We start from the raw sequence: 18,026 nt of genomic DNA on the forward strand, positions 1-18,026 counted from the left end.
AATCCCTCTCTGAGGCCTACTGAACCCCGAGGACTGGAACCATCACATCTCCAGAGATCCTTCACACACTTCCAGATGAGAGGAGGTGACTCTCACCTCCAGGAATCCCTCTCTTAGGCCCACTGGACCCATCACACACTTCCAGATGAGAGGAGGGGACTCTCTCACCTACAGGAACCCCTCTCTGAGGTTGAACCCCGAGGCCTGGAACCATCACATCTCCAGAGACCCTTCACACACTTCCAGATGAGAGGAGGGGACTCTCACCTCCAGGAATCCCTCTCTGAGGCCTACTGAACCCCGAGGACTGGAACCATCACATCTCCAGCGACCCTCACACACTTCCAGATGAGAGGAGGGGACTCTCACCTCCAGGAATCCCTCTCTGAGGCCTACTGAACCCCAAGGACTGGAACCATCACATCTCCAGCGACCCTCACACACTTCCAGATGAGAGGAGGGGACTCTCACCTATAGGAACCCCTCTCTGAGGCCTACTGAACCCCGAGGACTGGAACCATCACATCTCCAGAGACCCATCACACACGTCCAGATGAGAGGAGGGGACTCTTTCACCTACAGGAACCCCTCTCTGAGGTTGAACCCCGAGGACTGGAACCATCACATCTCCAGAGACCCTTCACACACTTCCAGATGAGAGGAGGGGACTCTCACCTCCAGGAATCCCTCTCTGAGGCCTACTGAACCCCGAGGACTAGAACCATCACATCTCCAGAGACCCTTCACACACTTCCAGATAAGAGGAGGGGACTCTCACCTCCAGGAATCCCTCTCTGAGGCCTACACACACTTCCAGATGAGAGGAGGTGACTCTCACCTCCAGGAATCCCTCTCCAACACCTACTGAACCCCGAGGACTGGAACCGTCGCCAGAAACACGTCACACAGGATTCTGCACCTCCAGATGTGAGGAGGTCGCCATTTTACCTCCAGACAACTCCCCACCCACGTTTACCTTCAGGAACCCCGCTTTCTAAGACCTACTGAACCCTGGCTCCCAGAGAAACTTCACAGAGGCTTCCGCACCTCGAGAGGCGAGTAGGGAGATCTTTAACCTCTAAGAAACGCCAATCTAAGGCCTACTGAACCCCAACGAGGTGAGCAACCTCATATCTCGTTAGAAACGCCACCGAAGGTCATGTACTAACAGGGGAGAGGAGGGGAACTCTTTCACCTACAGGAAACACGCCTGAGGCCTACTGAACCCCAAGGAAGAGCACTCTCAGATTCCAGAGAAACCCCAAAGAGGGTGCTGTACACCAAGGACGGGAGAACTAACTCTCACATCTTCAGAGTAACTTCTCAGAAGCTTCCGCACTTTCGGAAGGAGAAGGGAGAGAGCTCCTTCATCACTGGCGAAAGCCCCAGTGAGGCCTACTGCACCCCAAAGAGGAGGTAGCCTCTAGATCTTCAGAGACCCCAGGGACTTCTGTACCAGGGGGAGGTGAGATGCCTGACTTCTCAGGACAAACCTCAAGCGTCTGTTCCTTAGAGTGTGAGGGGTGTACCTAGAGAAAATGGATAATACTTTACCTCTGGGGCAGAGATATGAACTCACAACTCTAAGGACACCTCCCAGAGGCCGATTCTAGGGGGGGGGATTGAAAAGGGTCCAAACATCTCTGGGAAGAACACCCCTGAGACTTCTGCATCTAAAGCTTGGCGGGGGCCCTGACATCTCCATGCACGAGGCCTAATGCAACTAGGGTGGAAGATAGGCCTTTGTGTTCCTTGGGGGAGGGGGGCTGTCATGCACCAAGGGGGCTAGGCCCTCATATTTACAAGAAGAATCTGTCTTCCTGGGGCCTTCTGCACCGGGGCAATGAGGATGGACCTTCCTTGTGGTAAGACCTCCCAGAAGCTTACACCAGCCTTTCGACAAGGTCAGGGGAAGCCCCTCCCCCAATACTGCTGCATCCAGAGGGCAGGACTGACCCTCACACCTGCAGGCCTTCTGCACTCCCCCAGGATGGGAAATGGTGCAGACTGACATCTCTAAGTGGGACAGTGGAGCGTCACATCTTCAAGGGAGATCTCCTCGAGGGCTGATGCGCTCAGCGGTGGTCGTCCTTCACATGTACCAGTGAATTATCTTCCATGGGGCCCTGTGCATCCCAGCGACAATGGCATGGCCCCACATCTTAAGGGGAGGCTGCCCCACATGGCCCTTGGGAGTCCCAGATGCCGCCCCACATGGCCCATGGGAGGCCCAGATGCCACCCCACATGGCTCAGGTGCCGTACACATGAGCCTGCATTAGCCCTTACCTTATGGCACCATGGCAAACTTCCTAAGTCCTTCATCCCGGGTCAAGGGGAGGATTCTCTGTTTGCAGGGGAACCTTTAAGGCTTACTCGGGCAAATTGTTCCTAATTGGTGCCCCTAATGGCATCTGTAAGGGTAGAAGGTGCGAGCTTGGAGCCCCGCATCACATCTTTTCATTTAAGAGGTTATCTTATTGTGCCCATGTCTTGGACAAGGTGTGCCACTGCCAACATGCAAGTAATAGCCAACCCAAGGACAGGCTTTGCCAACCTGCTGAGCCCTCACACACTATGTAACAAAAGATATGCAAAAACTGATAATTAAATCTCAAGCAACAATTGACAACCAGAGAAGAAAAACTATTCCAAACTGGGTTAGGCTAATTAATAGCTCAAATCAAAAGATATATTTCAAACCATAAAAGTGTACATATATACAACAGTTAAAAAGCATTACACACATTATTGCCATATATAAAGTCATTATGCAATACAAATTTCCTTTGTCCCAATATCAGTATACATACAGGATAGTTATAAAGTGCAGACAGTGCTTAATGAAGTGCAAAAAGCGTAATTTAAAAAGAAGTCCAATGAATTTGGCAGTTAGACAGAAAAAGTATATAGGGTCATTAATCCAAACAGGTTCTCATTCTAACGGTTAATTTTAAAAACGATATTATTTGCAGAACACTGTCCTGATGCAGAAGCTGTAGGTAAATAAGAGCTGGTCTGATTTGATTAAATGAATATAATGGAAGGAAGGCACTCCTTTCTTTTACAATATATAATTTGTTCCTCTTATTTTTCACATGCGTGCTGCAGCGGTGGCACGTTTGTCCTACTCCCGTGCCTAATTATCTACCAACCTAACTTGAGTGGATCAACCACTCAACCTCTGCGCACTGTTGCTACTAGTGAGTCACACTAGTTAAATCATCATTTTCAATTTCATTTTAATTCTTTCACAAAAATTTTTTTCAACATAACCACATTCACCTTTCTCCTTTGAAAGTGTGATATTTAATCATCAATTCTTTTACAAAAAATTCTAACATATATTCACAAAACAACAGTTCATAATTTCACTGTATCAGCAAAATACAATCTTTTCTTTGCAACTTTAAAGTTGATGTAGCCCGATGCATTTCGAGTCCTAGATGGACTCTTCCTCAGGGGGCCTAAAAATGTAAAAATCTTAAGTCAGCAAATTCAGTATAATGTCCAGTTTTTGTCAGATTCAAGTTTCAAAAACCCACGGATGCTCTCTACAACATATGATTAAAACCAAGTTTTCTTAGTAGGGCAACAAGATAACGTCGGCGGGGATATTCATAAAACCTACATAAAAACATAAAATGCAGCATATCCTGTGGAGACTTCCCGTCGCAGCCACAGGGAGCTGCACATTTGCTAAAAGTATCCGACTTGAGTCTAATTAAAAGGTGATGAAAGATGTTAAATCTAAACCTCGACAACAGAAATTTTTCATGCGAACTGAATGATCCTGCCAGGTAGGGCTCTATGCTAACACGTGTCTTTAACATAGCATATTTCCTAACACTTGGCTTTAACAGTTCCACACTCTCTCTATCGGCCAACTGATACTTACAAAAAGCAGTTTTAATTGCTGTTACATCCCCCTTTACAATCCCACCGGGGCGAGTAAACAGATCTGAACGCCCCAGCTTTGCAAAACAGTTTTTCAAGTATTTTAGCCAGAGGATGCACATGGAGTTATCCTGAGATACAAGATCTCTCAGAGGTTAGGCTAATTAATAGCTATTTATTCAAGATAAATTGGGAAATATGACAAATAGATCATTTTAATCACAATATTCATATACAAAAACTACTTGGACACAGCTCAATAGAGATAAGATATAAACACATCAACACTCAGTCAGGCATATCACAGTAATTCAACTTACATACATGCATTCATACCAAGCACTCCACATCACTGGATTAACAAATGTACCAGTTTCGGAAGTGAAAGCGCAGTGAAGGAATGCGCATGCACGGGAGACTAGTGCTCCCCGTTCGTCTATCAATCGTGTCGATTTAGCAATTGCCAAAGATTGTATACGGCAGGAACAGGGCAACTAAGACTGCAACCCCTATATGCAAGAGTGCCTCGCAGTTTGGGAGGAGTATGACAGAGAAAAATCATCTGAAGTGATCCGAAGTAATTGACCAGATCCAAGGTTAGGCAAAAAAAACAAGTAAATCCTCGACCAATAACTCAGTTACTCATCATTTTCAAGGGTGAACAACTGCCCACATACGTACCATGGCCACAAATGGAAAAAGAGAATTTAAAGAGGGCACAACCCTCGCCGTCTGAGGGTGAGAGAAAATGGATAGAATGCTTTGAGAAAGACACTGCTGGATTGAACCTCGCCTTGGGCGATGTTAAAAGCTTGTTAAGTTCTCTGGTGGGAGACGAAGTAAATACCCTTTTTATCAGGGCAAGATTCCCTGAAACAACATTGATAAATACATAGTTTGACGGGTCATCCTTCAGCAATATCTATCAGTATGTCTGAGATGCGCTGCAGAGGACATACCAGACTTATGGTAGAAAGCATAATACTGACTGAGAACATTACAGAATTCATTGTCAGAATGAAAGAACAATGGGTACAGAAAGTAGAATGTATCTGGGAAAATACTGGAGTGAATGCAATACTATTTTAAAATGTATTGGAACAGGGCCTGCCCACGGATATACAAGCAAACCTAGATGGAGTAGTGGGAATAGAGGCTAAACCCTGAGCAGAAATACAAGCTCGTAGAATACATTATTTCAAGCGAAAACAAGAAAAGGACAAGGAAAGGACAGAGCAGGCAGAGAGGGCCACAGCTAAATTGGTGCAACAGAAACTTAAAAAACCAAGTACAGAAGGGGCACTTGTAGCAGGACCACAAATTGTTATCACAACACCATTGCAAGTGCAGGCAGCAGGAGGGCAGCCAGTAAGTAACATGGGAAAGAGACAAAGAGGTTTTCCAGGGAGCATGGGCCAGCACAGGGAAGAACAGAAGGAGGATATAGGGCAGGACAACAGTGTTATTATTGTTGCAATATGGATCAATTTGCATGGGAATGGAGAGCGAAAAAGAACGATGAGCAAAAATAGGGATGGATCGTTCCGCAGAGGCAGATGAGACTGCAACAGATGCAATGGACTCCCCAACAGCAAGTAACACAGGGACCCCCACAAGTCACTCAGGTTCAGTGGACAGCACAAAGGATCAAACGCCACAGAATATGCCCTGGGTTGTCAGAAATACTACAGGAAGACCCACACAGGTCCAGATGGGAGGAGTAACAGTACAAGGAGGTAATCCCTTTTCTGCACAATCCCAAATGTCCAGAGGGGCTCCAACCAATAGCTATACACAATGAGGGAGCCCACAGACAACCATTATGTGTCCAGTACCATCAGTAACCCACAGATCAGATGAGGAACACACTGTGACAGTAGACATAGAAGGTCGTCCCTATAGTTTTTTAATCAATACTTTTTTATTTGAAACTGGGGCCACTAAATCTTGCATAAAGGAACGAAAACTACCCCTTTCCCACAAGTCAAAGGATACACAAGGGTTTTCTGGGGCTGTCAGGAAGGTTCCCTTTACTGAATTAGTGACCATGACAATAGAAGTCATGCAGATTGAAGGACCATTATTATATTCCCTAGAGGCACCGGTCAATCTTCTCGGAAGAGATCTCGTGAGTAAGCTGAATATGACCATATCTTTTTTGGAAGATGGGTCGATGGTATGTTACACACCTGGTAATACAGCAGGTAGGATCTTGCCACTCATACCTCTTGAGGACTTGAGACAGCGGGTCAGAGGGTTCACTGATAGAATATCGAACACACAAATATCATGTGGACAGAATATTGTGTCAAAAATATCGAGGACAAGAATATCGAGTAGATAAGTGCAAATAGATAGGTATAAATTTACTATTCTTAACTCCGGATCTACATACCTTGAAGATATATATATCGTCAAAGTATGAATATGTGGAGTTATAAATAGTAAAACTTTACTTACCCATAAGAAATTACCTCCACAATATTCTTGTCCTAGTTATTTTAGACACAATATTCTGTCCCACAATATTTGTGTTTTTGATATTTTGTCCACACAACGGTCAGAGCAAATCCTGTGGATACAGAGGCCTTTTTGTGTGGCATATATGTTTTGATAGCACGAACATCAGTGCTACTGGGGAAGGCAGTGCTGATACCAAATAAACTATTGTTCAGACCCGAGAGACCTGTGGATCCTACAGAAGAACCTGACATGGCGTTGGAGATAAAGGCCCTTGAAATAAAGCCACGTTATGCATTATTGAAACTATTTGACAGGAGACAAACAATGTGGTCATCAGTAGTATTTACAGATCCAGAGGTCAAATTGATAGACATATCAGATAAAGACATTTTGATGATAGCCCATCAATCGAGACAGTGGAATTTCAAATGGATGTTCCCATTAGAGTACATCTGCAATACAGCATAGTGCCAAAATACGTACAAGACAGTACAATGAGAGAAATGGTTTGGAAAAGACACCAGAGAGTCTGTGAGAAAAGGAACAACATGCTGTGGAACTGATTAAAGGGCACAGCATGTGAAAATAACACTGAAACAACTAAGCAATACTGCACGGGATACCTCAGTGTACCTTATCCATAGAGGCAAAAGAAGGCATCTTTCCCACAAAATATAGGCGTTACTAGAGCAGGGAGTAATATATGAATGAACATCACCATTGCAATTCACAGGTTTATCTGATAAAAAAGGCTAAAGGTGGAACTCAGAGGATGATTCAAGATTTCAGCCCTCTGAGTGATATAGTAATCCCAGAATTTCCAGTGGTAACAGACCCATCAGTCATACTGACAAACATGCCTAAGAACGCCACCTACTGTTCAGTAATTGATTTGAAAAATGCATTTTTCAGTATTCCACTGCGCCCAGATAGTCAGTATTTAACCGGGTTTACATACAGGCAAACTCAGTACTGCTATAAACAGGTCCCCCCGGACTATGTAAAAACATCACACGCTTGCAGAGAGAGGTACTCGAGAAGAAAAATATATTCAGTAGTATTCATGCTGGTTTGTTAGATAATATGTGGTATCAGAATATGACGGAGATAGGCATGCAGGCTACTAAGAGACCCCTTGCTTTATTTCTTCTTTAATTCCACATGACACGGACTCAGATAGGTTACACTCGTCCAAGGAGATACCTCCAAATATTACCATGTTTCTGTTACATCTTTTCCTTTTCAGAATGTGAGCGCAGATGCAACCACTGTGGGTCAAACAGGGAGCATTCCTAGTAAACACTACACAAAATGAGAAAAGTTAGCAGATGTAATGAACGTCCTAACAGACCTCAAAGAGCTAGTAGTGAAGTTAGATACAATGGCCAAGATAAGGATTATGAGGTACACGGATGAAACTTGAAGAGCTAAAATATTGCAGCAGGGATTTTTAGGGATATCCCGACCTATGCTTTTCTGCAAGAATCACTCTGCCACACCCGAGCCTCACGATTGCCAAGAAAGGCCATATTTCTGAGTAAATCGATCAGTGTACGTTTGTGGTCATTGGCACCATGGCGCTACATTTGGGTGCAGGTCCCTATTTCTATGGGAGGGGAACCAAACTGACAATAGCACATGAGAGAAGTGTCAGGTAGTGTGGGATGAGAACATATCTAGACTAAGTTGGGTAGAGACACCTACAGCTCTTCAAGCAAGTAGAAAACCCTTTCTTTTCTCTTCGTATTTCATGGCAAATGGAACGGTCCCGGTGGTATACAACATCAATTGCAATGTTACAAGATGTAATGCTGACATAGTGGGGCACCTCCAGCCTAATGGGTTATTATTTGAACTGTGGTGAGTGGTTGTATACGTGACTTCCTTCAGGTTGGAGAGGTCTCTGTTCTTTGGTCTCTGTTCTTTGGTCACTGTGCACACCCCCTCCATGCTGATTCCTGGAGTGGACATCTCTCATCTATATGACCATTCCATGAGCCGTCCAATGACCTTGCTGCACCATTATTGAAGGAAGAGAGCTGTAAAGTATTTCGGTACTACAGCCTGGGACGATGTCACACAAGATCACAGGCTGTTGAATGATGCACAAATCTTCTTTGGCAGCATCCTTCCATTCGTTCAAGCAAAAGCGACTGCACGTTGGCTTCAGATTACTCGCTGGGAATTGATGAAAGCCATCAACGCCACTGGGGGTGGCTTCAACATGGTTAAAGAAGAGTTGCGAGCTATGAGAGTAATGATTAAGCAGCATTGATATGTGTTAGTCTTAATGGCTTTCATGAGGGTGGTATGTTCCAAGATTCAAACTGCTTACTGCACGTATATTACAGCCAGTAATGCAGATAATGGAACTCCAATAGAGTCCATACAAACTTTGCATACCTTGCAAAAGAAGATGGTGGTCAAGGGGGGTGCCCCTGACAAAAGGTTTTCAAGGTGGTTCACTTGGATACCATCCTGGATGTCAGGACTATTTAAGGCCTTGTTACCTGCTCTTGTACTATTGCTATTGATGTTTTGTGTCTTCCAGATAGTTATATAATGTTGCAAAAGAGTTGGGCAGAATTTGGGAGGGATGTTCATTATTAGAAAGGTGAAGGATGTTGAGGAGAATGAATACACATTAGTGACTCCAAGCAAAAAGAAAGGTGAGGAAATAGTTAAAATTTCAACTAAAGGGGAGAATGTGTAATGAATGTAGAAAGTGAAGAAGGCCTGCTCATGTCAATGCAAGCATCAGCAGAAAGACGTGTACAGATGTACGCGTTAAAGGAAAAATACAGACTAAGCTGTCTTCAATAGCAGAATAAAAAAGCAGCACAAATGGAGCCAGGACCTGGGGGGGAAGTAGACACGAGCTTTTGTAGAACAGGAAAAAATAATTAGACATAGCAGACACAGAAAATGCAAAGTCACTGGCCCGCATTGCAAAAACACATCTCTGAGAAACTATGGAGCTATAGCATCACCAGGGCCGGCTTTAGGGCAATGCGACTGGTGCGGCCGCACTGGGTGCTGACCTGACCTGTGGATGGGGCGCTGACATGGGGGATGAGGGTGCACTGTGTTTAGCAATAACTTATTATTGGAAAGATGAGGTGCACGATAGCCCAGTGGTGTAAGAGAATCCGAGGAGGTGGTCGTGGGCGCAAAAATGGTTGTTGCACAGGGAGTCACCAGCGCTAAAGCTGGCCCTGAGCATCACAGAGGCACAGGATAAGTGGGAGGGTAGGCTTTGCAGAGCAGTAGACGTGTATGGAGTAGAGTATTTCTAGGCTTCAAAGCACAAGACAAGCCAAGAAACGAGTAGCACCGCAGTGGTATGAATGTAACAATAACACATGCACGAGTCGCATTCCATAAACGTGTGGTTAGATGTTTTTGCAAAAAAAATTACCTTTTGATATAAAAAATACTGTTGTGCTAGAGCAAACTCCAATTTAATATGCAAATGAATGATATATTTGCAGTTACAAAGGTAAAAGAGAAACTGTCCGCCACCTTGAAGTTGAAGTTCAGATGCCAGTTCCACGGGAGCTGACTGACCTTCTGCGTGCTTTTTATAAACTCTATACTATATTGCCAACAGAAGTTGTGTCTGCTTTTTTTTGTCTGGCAACATAGTTGTGTTGCTGCCATCATTGGCAGCATGGCGGGTGCAATGTGTGGTGCAAGCTGCAAGTGGCCTCCTGATGAGAACCCTGGCACTTATTTTTGTCCAAATTAAGCACTGATCCTCACCATACTAGACTGAAAGCATCTGTACACAGCTATTTTCTAGAGAATGCATTTATTTACTCCCCAAACTCCCCCACCCCAAGCTAGGCCCTGAACTTAGCTGCAATCTATAAACTAAATAAATGGTTAATGCGCAGCAGGAGGAGCCACTTGTGCAGAATCACACTAACATCTCCTTGACACGATGCAGCACAGAATACAACAACGAATGCATCTCTCGAGGCAGGCTGGCTCCGTTGTCAGTCATTTACATCCCCAGGGTAGCGTCAGTCCCGCCTTTAAGTTATTGTTGACACACTGTCTCACATGGCCACAAGAGGGTGCCAGAAAACACGAAAGGTCCTAAAACATAGCCCAAATGCTACAATATTATTTTGCTCGGGGTACTCCTTGCTCAAGGACAGGATGTGCCAGTCTCATACCTGAAGGGCAGGCTGTGCCAGTCTAGCAGGGCCTCACATCCCCACGGCCAGACGGTACAGGCAGCTTTGGGGACCTAAGGATCCCCTCCTGGGCAGCACATCCCGGCAGCAGGTGACAGGCCATAGGAGCGGGCACTGCCAGCGCCAGGCTTGGTTCCAGCGCAGAGAGGGCTGCCAGGCACCTTATTTTCAAAGCAGTGGGCAAGGGTTCTGTAGGGGACCTTAAGGATTGGTGCACGCGAGACTTAGATTGGGAGTCACGTGGCATGAAGAATACAAGGACCTCCAGCGAATCACCCTAAATCCCCAGCTGTGGAAAGGTTTGCCCCAACAGGGGGTCTTCACATCTGCAGAGAAGGGAGATGTCTGACCAGATAAGAGTCTGTCAGGAGGGAGGTGGGCGTCTGCACATCTGTGGAGGAGAGAACATTCTGTAGCATGCTGAAGGATGACACCTATCCAGCCAATCAGAAGTCTACATATATATAGTGGAGATGTGTGCCCTGTGTTTAGGGGGAGAAGTGTGGGCGTTTGTAGGTGTGAGAGGTCGGTAAGAAGGTAACTGGGGCAGATGTTTGCACATCTGTAGGTGAGAGTCGTGCACCGAGCTGTAGGGGAGACAGCGGTATGCACTTCTGCAGGGAGAGATGCACAATCCGTGGTATACGGAGGGGAGTGCACACGTCTATCAGGGAAGAGGGTGCGCATCTGCGGGCAGATGTGTGTATCTGCAGGGGAGGGAGCAGAGAACTATGCACACCTGGAATAACGCGATTTATTTGAAATATGGCCGTTCATGTCGCACGTCTGTGCTGCACACAACTGTTAATACTATTAGACAAGGCGACTGAGCTCGGCTCAACGCCCTCGCAAGGATGGAAGGCCGAGTTGCTAACTGCAGGCCACAGCAGACGTCAGCGGTGAGCGTTAAACCGGTGAGCCATCCTACCTCCTAGGAGGAAAGACGCCTCAGCTCACTAAGAAAAGGCATATGTGGCATCTACATGAGAGAGGTCGAGCTGCACATCTGTACATCGGAAAACGGCTCTGCACGAAGGTAGGATGAAAAAAGTGCACTTCTGTGGAAGGACGTCTGTCTGCATGTCTGTAGGGGAGAGCGGTCGGCGCTTATGTAAGAGAGAGAAAGATGTCTGCACATCTGACGAAAGAAAGAAGTTTGCATATCTGTAGCACGAAAACGTCTGCACATCTGTAGACTTCTAAAGAAGCCGGAACATCTGTAAAAGGAAAGACGTATACACATCTGTGCTAGAGGCGAGTCCGCACCTGCAGGGCAGAGCTGCCCCTCTCTAGACTGCTCACGGTAGCTCATTACCACACTCATGTGAAGTGCATCACATATTATATATGTGTAATAATGACAGCCCTGTCTAATATCAGAGGGCAGACACCAGCATTAACCAGCTGCAGGCCAAAGGCCGGTCCCCTTCAGACAGCGATGACAACCTCCCCCTCTCACAACAGACAGGACTGTCATTCAACGCCACGGGGCATCCTGGGAGTTGCAGTCTCGGGCACAGGCCGCAGCACACAGTGGCTTGGAGAAGCAGGAAGCACCGACAGCCCTGGTTGGGTGCAGGTGGCGAGGCCTCTGTGCCCAGCTTTGTGGGGCCAGGGCAGGGCCAGCCCCCCACCCCACCCCCTGTCTGACTCCGCTCAGAAACGCTTCCTAACACCCGATGGGGGAGGAGGGCGGGCCTGTGCTGCGAACAGCTGCAGAGCGTGTCCTCGCCTGTAGTGTACTCGAACGAGGCACCTACAAATGTAACCCAAGCCTTTAATGTGAGGAAGTGTAAATATTGCACATGCTGCGTTCTTCATACACCACCAGCCACGCGCAGTGCACGCATGCGCGGCTTCATCAGCAGGCCTTACATTACACACGGTCATGGTGAGCCACGTGACGCGGGCATGCAGTGCCTACTACAGAGAGAAGGGCCTCTAGGCGCCTGGCGAGCTGGCAGCGCCTGGGTGTAAACTCTGTGTCCTTGAGCTAGGGAGAGCAAACCAGACACTGCACTAAAGACGAGGGTTGGAGTACTTTACGATTGGAGGGAAGTAAGCAAGAGAGACCAGGCATTGCATGATGGGAGGTGGGTGAGCAGGAGACACCATCCCTTTTATGACAGGAGGGGAGAGACCAGGCATTGCATGACGGGAGGTGGGTGAGCAGGAGACACCATCCCTTTTATGACAGGAGGGGAGTGGGCTGGAGAGTAAATGTAAATTGATACTTGTATAGCGCACTACTCACCCGCAAGGGTCTCAAGGCGCTTGTACGAATACCGCTGTGGAACCCATCCTGGCTTTCCCTGTGAGGTGTCCACTCCTGGGCACCCCCAAGGTGGAGGCCAGGCATCCTTAGCGTTGTGGGGGCCGTTGTGGAGATTAAGCAAGCTATTGCCCAGAGTTGCAGAGTGGGACTCCATGATTGGAATAGGCACCGAGGCGAGAATTATCAGGTCCGGGGAATTTTTGAGCCCAAGACCCACCGAGGCGGGGAATTGAACCCTGGTCCCGGGCTAGACCTCTGCATCAGGGTCTGCCGCTCTAACCATTGAGCCACACTTCTCTAGGCGAGGATTGGACAAAACAGACCAGCATTTCAATGGTGGAGTGAATGGGGCTTGGAGACTAAGGATTACATTTTCAAAGGATTCTGTTGCTCTTGCGTCACGCAGCGTAACACAAGGCAACGCAATCCTTATGTCAGATTTACCAAGCCACGCAAAACCACCTTGCGTTGCCCTGTGTTGCCTGGTAAATTTGGAGTAACACAAGGCAGAGTAAGTCTATGTCTTGTGTTACTCTGCCCGTGAAGGCATTTCAAGGGTGTAGAGTGAGGGTTCCCATGCATCCACCCATGAATTTTGTCACATTCCCAGATTTACCAAGACTGGTAAACCTGGGAATGTGGCAAAATTGTACGCCTTCCCGAATGAGGCCCAACGAGGAGAAAGATCTTTATTTAGCCTCGGTTTTTTACTTTCCAAGTGTGTTGCACTATGCAGCACACTTAGAAAGAGAAAAACTCCTCTAAAGATTGTTTTGGTGCATAAAGGTGTCCCTTCCTTCTCAAGAACAATCCTGCCTGCAACACAGGCACCAGTGGCCTAACACAACTTGATTTAAGCAATATATATGCACAATCGCAATAGGCCTGTGAAGGACCTAATAATATCAGAGAACAAAATTAACTTTCTACACAGTTTGGTCTAGGCACATCACGTTCACAAAGGCTGCGCCCTTTCACTATCCAGATGTCCCTACATTAGGAGTCCTGAAGAGACCCCACATTCACAGGAGGGTCGAAACGCCGTCAACAAGTTCATAGAACGGACCATCATACAGCTAGTGTCACTGTATATCTAGGCTGTGGAAAAATGTATATTTGAATGGCCATTTCTTGCAATTTATGGAAACCTTTTGTAAACTGTTCACTGTATATAGTCACTTTTTGGTTCCATTTTCACTTGGGGACACAATGCACAAAGTATTGCGCTTTTTGAATCTAAGAAAGTGTTTATACTATTTACTGTGTGTTTATATAAACATTATAGAGCAAACTGTGTAGAAAGTTTATTTTGTTCTCTGATATTATTAGGTCCTTCACAAGCCTATTGCGATTGTGCATATATATTGCTTAAATCATTTTTCCTATTATCCACTGGAACCTCTGTTTTCCTATATATAACTAGTACCCTGGTTCCTTGTGAGTAGGGTTCCCCTGTCCTTAGTTGTGTCTAACACAACTTGAGGCCCCCATGCAAAGTACATAGAGGGGGGTCCCCCATGCTCCGAACCCAGTCACAAGCTCGTAGGGCACGGGCCGGCTACCCATGTACAGTGCCAGAGAATGGCCCCTGGAGCTCGGGGCCCCCACCCGCACTGTGGCGGCTGCAGGGGCTAGTGTTTCTCCACTGGCAGGTACCCTCGCACCATGCTGCAAGTTTCCTGTGTTGGCACCAGGCAGTACCTAGTTCGCCAGAGCAGTGACAGAGCAGGAATGCACCACACATTAGTAAATTTGAAAATTTCTGCCTTCTCCATTTGACTCAGCGCAGCACAGTGTAGCAAGTTATCTTGCTGCGTTGCGCTGAGTCAAATATTGATAAATCTGTCCGCAAGGGTTTTATAATCGGAGAGGGCGAGACCATGTATTTAACCATAGAGGGGAGTGGGCAGAAGAGACCATGCACTTAACCATAGAGGGGAGTGGGCAGGAGAAACCATGCATTTAACCACAGAGGGGAGTGGGCAGGAGAGACCTTGCATTCAACCACAGAGGGGAGTGGGCAGGAGAGACCACGCACTTAACCATAGAGTGGAGTGGGCAGGAGAAACCATGCATTTAACCACAGAGGGGAGTGGGCAGGAGAGACCATGTATTTAACCACAGAGGGGAGAGGGCAGGAGAGACCATGCATTCAACCACAGAGGGGAGTGGGCAGGAGAGACCATGTATTTAACCACAGAGGGGAGAGGGCAGGAGAGACCATGCATTCAACCACAGAGGGGAGTGGGCAGGAGAGACCATGTATTTAACCATAGAGTGGAGTGGGCAGGAGAGACCATGCACTTAACCATAGAGTGGAGTGGGCAGGAGAGACCATGTATTTAACCACAGAGGGGAGAGGGCAGGAGAGACCATGCATTTAACCATAGAGTGGAGTGGGCAGGAGAGACCATGCACTTAACCATAGAGTGGAGTGGGCAGGAGAGACCATGTATTTAACCACAGAGGGGAGAGGGCAGGATAGACCATGCATTTAACCATAGAGTGGAGTGGGCAGGAGAGACCATGCACTTAACCATAGAGTGGAGTGGGCAGGAGAGACCATGCATTCAACCACAGAGGGGAGTGGGCAGGAAAGACCATGCATTCAACCACAGAGGGGAGTGGGCAGGAAAGACCATGCATTCAACCACAGAGGGGAGTGGGCAGGAGAGACCATGTATTTAACCATAGAGGGGAGTGGGCAGAAGAGACCATGCACTTAACCACAGAGTGGAGTGGGCAGGAGAGACCATGCATTCAACCACAGAGGGGAGTGGGCAGGAGAGACCATGCACTTAACCACAGAGTGGAGTGGGCGGGAGAAACCATGCATTTAACCACAGAGTGGAGTGGGCAGGAGAGACCATGTATTTAACCACAGAGGGGAGAGGGCAGGAGAGACCATGCATTTAACCATAGAGTGGAGTGGGCAGGAGAGACCATGCACTTAACCATAGAGTGGAGTGGGCAGGAGAGACCATGCATTCAACCACAGAGGGGAGTGGGCAGGAAAGACCATGCATTCAACCACAGAGGGGAGTGGGCAGGAAAGACCATGCATTCAACCACAGAGGGGAGTGGGCAGGAGAGACCATGTATTTAACCATAGAGGGGAGTGGGCAGAAGAGACCATGCACTTAACCACAGAGTGGAGTGGGCAGGAGAGACCATGCATTCAACCACAGAGGGGAGTGGGCAGGAGAGACCATGCACTTAACCACAGAGTGGAGTGGGCGGGAGAAACCATGCATTTAACCACAGAGGGGAGTGGGCAGGAGAGACCATGCATTCAACCACAGAGGGGAGAGGGCAGGAGAGACCATGCATTTAACCACAGAGGGGAGTGGGCAGGAGAGACCATGCATTTAACCATAGAGGGGAGTGGGCAGATGAGACCATGCACTTAACCACAGAGGGGAGTGGGCAGGAGAGACCATGTATTTAACCATAGAGGGGAGTGGGCAGAAGAGACCATGCATTTAACCACAGAGGGGAGTGGGCAGGAGAGACCTTGCATTCTACCACAGAGGGGAGAGGGCAGGAGAGACCTTGCATTTAACCACAGAGTGGAGTGGGCAGGAGAGACCATGAATTCAACCACAGAGTGGAGTGGGCAGGAGAGACCATGCATTCAACCACAGAGGGGGTGGTCAGGAGAGACCTTGCATTCATACACAGAGGGGGTGGTCAGGAGAGACCATGCATTCATACACTGAGGGGAGTAGGCAGGAGGGTCCACGCATTCAACCACAGAGGGGAGTGGGCAGGAGAGACCGTGCATTCAACCACAGAGGGGAGTAGGCAGGAGAAACCATGCACTCAACCACAGAGGGGAGTGGGCAGGAGAGACCTTGCATTCAACCACAGAGGGGAGTAGGCAGGAGAAACCATGCATTCAACCACAGAGGGGAGTGGGCAGGAGAGACCTTGCATTCAACCACAGAGGGGAGTGGGCAGGAGAGACCTTGCATTCAACCACAGAGTGGAGTGGGCAGGAGAGACCTTGTATTCAACCACAGAGTGGAGTGGGCAGGAGAGACCATGAATTCAACCACAGAGTTGAGTGGGCAGGAGAGCCCATGCATTCAACCACAGAGGGGAGTGGGCAGGAGAAACCATGCACTTAACCACAGAGTGGAGTGGGCAGGAGAGACCATGCACTTAACCACAGAGTGGAGTGGGCAGGAGAGACCATGCATTTAACCACAGAGTGGAGTGGGCAGGAGAGACCATGCACTTAACCACAGAGTGGAGTGGGCAGGAGAGACCATGCATTCAACCACAGAGGGGAGTGGGCGGCAGAGACCATGCATTCAACCACAGAGGGGAGTGGGCAGGAGAAACCATGCACTTACCCACAGAGTGGAGTGGGCAGGAGAGACCATGCATTCAACCACAGAGGGGAATGGGCAGGAGAAACCATGCATTCAACCACAGAGGGGAGTGGGCAGAAGAGACCATGCACTTAACCACAGAGTGGAGTGGGCAGGAGAGACCATGCATTCAACCACAGAGGGGAGTGGGCAGGAGAGACCATGCATTCATGCATTCAACCACAGAGGGGAGTGGGCAGGAGAGACTATGCATTCAACCACAGAGGGGAGTGGGCAGGAGAGACCGTGCATTTAACCACAGAGGGGAGTGGGCAGGAGAGACCTTGCATTCAACCACAGAGGGGAGAAGGCAGGAGGGTCCACGCAATCAACCACAGAGTGGAGTGGGCAGGAGGGTCCACGCAATCAACCACAGAGGGGAGTGGGCAGGAGAAACCATGCATTTAACCACAGAGGGGAGTGGGCAGGAGAGACCATGCATTCAACCACAGAGGGGAGTGGGCAGGAGAGACCATGTATTTAACCATAGAGGGGAGTGGGCAGAAGAGACCATGCACTTAACCACAGAGTGGAGTGGGCAGGAGAGACCATGCATTCAACCACAGAGGGGAGTGGGCAGGAGAGACCATGCACTTAACCACAGAGTGGAGTGGGCGGGAGAAACCATGCATTTAACCACAGAGGGGAGTGGGCAGGAGAGACCATGCATTCAACCACAGAGGGGAGAGGGCAGGAGAGACCATGCATTTAACCACAGAGGGGAGTGGGCAGGAGAGACCATGCATTTAACCATAGAGGGGAGTGGGCAGATGAGACCATGCACTTAACCACAGAGGGGAGTGGGCAGGAGAGA

General features: G+C 48.0%; 1 protein-coding gene and 1 pseudogene across 2 annotated transcripts in view; one reads left to right on the top strand and one right to left on the bottom strand.

Moving 5' to 3' along the window:
• The window catches only part of DLK2 (delta like non-canonical Notch ligand 2), a 217,385-nt gene that overhangs the window by 126,295 nt on the left and 73,064 nt on the right, over window positions 1–18,026 (bottom strand). The window lies entirely within an intron of this gene.
• On the top strand, window positions 8,353–9,072 carry LOC144761240 (uncharacterized; annotated as a pseudogene).

The sequence above is a fragment of the Lissotriton helveticus genome, chromosome 6 (assembly GCF_964261635.1).
Source record: "Lissotriton helveticus chromosome 6, aLisHel1.1, whole genome shotgun sequence".
NCBI lineage: Eukaryota > Metazoa > Chordata > Amphibia > Caudata > Salamandridae > Lissotriton > Lissotriton helveticus.